At 39.7% G+C, this 3,626-nt stretch overlaps 1 pseudogene; it reads right to left on the reverse strand.

Moving 5' to 3' along the window:
* Window positions 1-1,873: 1,873 nt before the first annotated feature.
* On the reverse strand, window positions 1,874-3,220 carry LOC141583001 (phosphatidylinositol transfer protein beta isoform pseudogene; annotated as a pseudogene).
* Between the last annotated feature and the right edge of the window lie 406 nt (window positions 3,221-3,626).

Genomic DNA, 3,626 nt, shown 5'->3' on the forward strand with positions numbered 1-3,626 from the left:
ATTAAATAATTTCAGTGTAAATGAAGAATCTGTTCCTTTTTGATAGCCATTGCGTTACTGTGATGTAGTTTTCTTTCTTTTAGACCAGTTCTAATTAACTCCTAAAAGACAAATGTGGATAAGATGTGAACTTGTTCTCTACATTCCATATCCACAAGGCTTTTATCATATCTAGTATGGGACATCGATGGGATTAGATAACAAAGAGAGTACTATTACAGTTGGCATTCAAGAATGTATTAAGTAAGCTGGGTGTCGGGTGCTGTGGTTCACACGTGTAATCCCAGCACTTTGGGAGGCCAAGGCAGGCGGATCACCTGAGGTCAGGAATTTGAGACCAGCCTGGCCAACCTGGTGAAACCCCATCTCTACTATATGCAAATAGAAAACTTAGCCAGGCATAGTGGTGCAAACCTATAATCCCAGTTACTTGGGAGGCTGAGGCAGGAGAATCGTTTGAACCTGAGAGGCAGAGGTTGCAGTGAGACTGCAGTCCAGCCTGTGTGACTGAGTGAGACTTGATCTCAGAAAAAAAAAAAAAAAAGCAAAGAAAAAGTATTCTGTCATGTACTTGGATGTTTGGGGATCTCAAGTTCTTTGTCATAACTAAGGCATTAGGTGAGCAGTAACCAGATAACTGGAGAAGGGATCTGATGGTGTAAATCCTCACTCATCCTAAGACTTTCTAACTGTCCTTGTAGTTAATAACAGAGCTGTTACTGGCTGGTTTTACACAAAAGAATCAATAAACTTGCAAAGTCTTTCTCTTAGCACACTCCCATTTTTTTAAATGCTCCATTTGTTCTTTACACATAGACAAGGGGAATATTTCTTCTTCTTTGTCTTCTTTTTTTATTTTCTATTTTTTTTTTTTTTTTTTTTTTTTTTTTTTGAGACAAGGTTTCACTTTGTCACCAGGAGATGTCTCTGGGCTCACTGCAACCTCCGCCTCCCGGTTCAAGCGGTTCTCCTGCCTCAGCCTCCTGAGTATCTGGGACTACAGGCATGTGCCACCACACTCAGCTAATATTTGTATTTTGGAGACAGCATTTTGCCTTGGGCCAGAGTGGTCCCAACCTCTTGACCTCGTGATCCACCTTGGCCTCCCAAATCTCAAAGTGCTGGGATTTACAGGCTGGGCCACCGCTCCTGGCTTCAAGTATTTCTAAGACTAGAAGTCCAGGGAAGAAATGGAATTTTCATTTTGTAGAATATAAGTAGAGGCACAAATTGGGAAATATTTTAAGGAATAAAGTCCACAGATCCTTGGGCATGTGTGCTTTGAACAAGGCAAAATCCAGAAAGGACACAGCAGAAGATTATAATTTACCTGTAGAACATCTAAGTGATTCTGATTGGTTTAGAATAGAACAGATGGTTATTGTATCTGAAATTTAGAAATGCAAGTTAGTTAATCTACAAGTGAAGAGACAAGTCTACCTTGTGACATCACAGAAACGGAAGGGAAAAAAGCTAAAAAAAAAAAGCAGGAAGAATTAATATTTTGAAAACCATTTCTGTATTACTCTGAAAAGACAGAAAAAGATCTCTTGGGTTAGTGCATGGTTGCTGTGGAGTTAACCTAAGCAACGTCAGTGAAATAATGTATTTATACCTACAACTCAAAGATATTTCCCTGTGGATTGGTTTTTAAAATTTTTAACATTTGTATTCATAATTCATTTTTGAGCTAATGTTTATATAAATTATAAGGCATATGTCAATATTATATTTTTGTTTGGTTCTTGGATTTTGTGTCTAAGCTCCAGGACCATTTGTTTGTACCTCTGCAAAGCATCAGTAGAGTGCATTTGTGTTGGTTGATTTTTGTGTTTTCTAGTCTGGTGCATTTTTTTTTTTTTTTTTTTTGGTCCACAACTTGACATTTATGAAACATACCAGCTAGTATTACATTGCAGTCAATTTGTCCATTAATGGTATTACTCTGATAATTATTAAAATCTGTTCCAGGTATATATATTGAAAATATTTTCTTTTGCATTCTTGCTGAAGATAGGTACAGTACTTTGGAGAAATTGTACTAATGCCTTCAGTATGTCTGTATGTACATATATACACAAGTGTGTGTATCTGGATCTGTAGCTCTACATGCGGTTTATATACAGCTACAGACATACGCACACATACATATATACACACGGGGTTGAGAACCTGTGCGTGTGTGTGACATCACAAGCACACATCTGGGAAACGTCAACACTGCAAGGTACTGCTCAGATTCTTCTTCACTCATCACTGGCCGCGCTTGTCCCCCTCACTTGACCTTGGTTACGTAAACAGTTTGATATTGTCTCTGACCCTACAGGGGACTCATCTAGACATCAGCAGCCGACGTGCCTCGAACGGAACCCCTCTTACGCATTGTTTCTAGTTCTTTCTGAGTCTCGTCTTCCATTCTCCTGATGTCTTCCATTGTGAGATCAATCCACTTGTCAATCCAACAAAAAAGCTGGCGATGAAAGTTTGTAAATATCGTTTTTCTTGCTTCTGAATGAAGTTTTCTACTTTGCTTTGCAGTCCCCACCACTTGAATTTGATGGTCACCAACTTATAGGCACACATCTGAGGACAGTCAGGGCTGTTTGCCAGCTCCTTCTTCCAGTTGGGTCCCAAAGGGCCTCTCTTGGTCTTGACTGACTGGAATAATGCTGGGTCTTCATCAGCTTTATAGTCTGCTGGTTCAACTTGACTTCTATCTGCAATATCTATATGGACAATTTCAACAGTTTTCCATGTGTTTGGATCTAAACCATGTACATTTTCTAATGTTCCCAAGTGTGGTTTGCGCCATGTTTCGATTTTAATGAAGAAATCATCTTTCATATATTCATTCGTTACAATTGTTCTACAGTAGGGGTATGCATTCCAGGCTTTCTCATGAAACACCAAGGAGCCCTCGGGAGCAATCATCCTCACGAATGTAGGAACTTTGCTCTTCAGGTGATAAATTTTGTGTGTATACTGTCCCTTTTCTCCATCCTTCTCATAAGGTTCATTCTTTAAGACTTCTATTCCTTCTCCACCACCAGTCTCATTCTTACTGGCTTCTGCAACAGAGTAAAGCTGCCCAACCTGATACTCCTGAACAGAACATGGCAAAACCACACGGAATTCCTTGATCAGCACCATCTCCCCGGAACCCCTTCACCGCTGCCGCTGCCACCGCCGCCGCCGCCGCCGCTACCGCCTCTCACAGCGCCTGCGCGGCCCCGCCTCCCTCCTGGTGCATTTTTATATCTGTTCATCTTTGCACCAGTGCCGCACTCTCTGGTTTACTGTAGTTATGTAATAGGTCTCAATATACAGCAAAGCAGTTTTTCTTTATTCTTTATAAAGATTGTTTTACGTCTTGCAGAATCTTTGCCTCTCCCTACAAATTTTAGAATAAGCTTGTCTAGGGCTGCAGAAAACCTTACTGTGATTTTGATATGTTGGGCCAACAATGTTCTCATGTCTAGAATACATATCTACATAAATATGCTTACAGTGTAATTAATAGGTTAATAAAATTAAGAAAATTAGTATCTTTAATATGTTGCGTATCCCAATCCATATATTTCTCTTCATTTCAGTCCTTGTTGATTGTTTCCATTGGCTTTTATAAT

Source organism: Saimiri boliviensis, chromosome Y (genome assembly GCF_048565385.1).
Source record: "Saimiri boliviensis isolate mSaiBol1 chromosome Y, mSaiBol1.pri, whole genome shotgun sequence".
NCBI lineage: Eukaryota > Metazoa > Chordata > Mammalia > Primates > Cebidae > Saimiri > Saimiri boliviensis.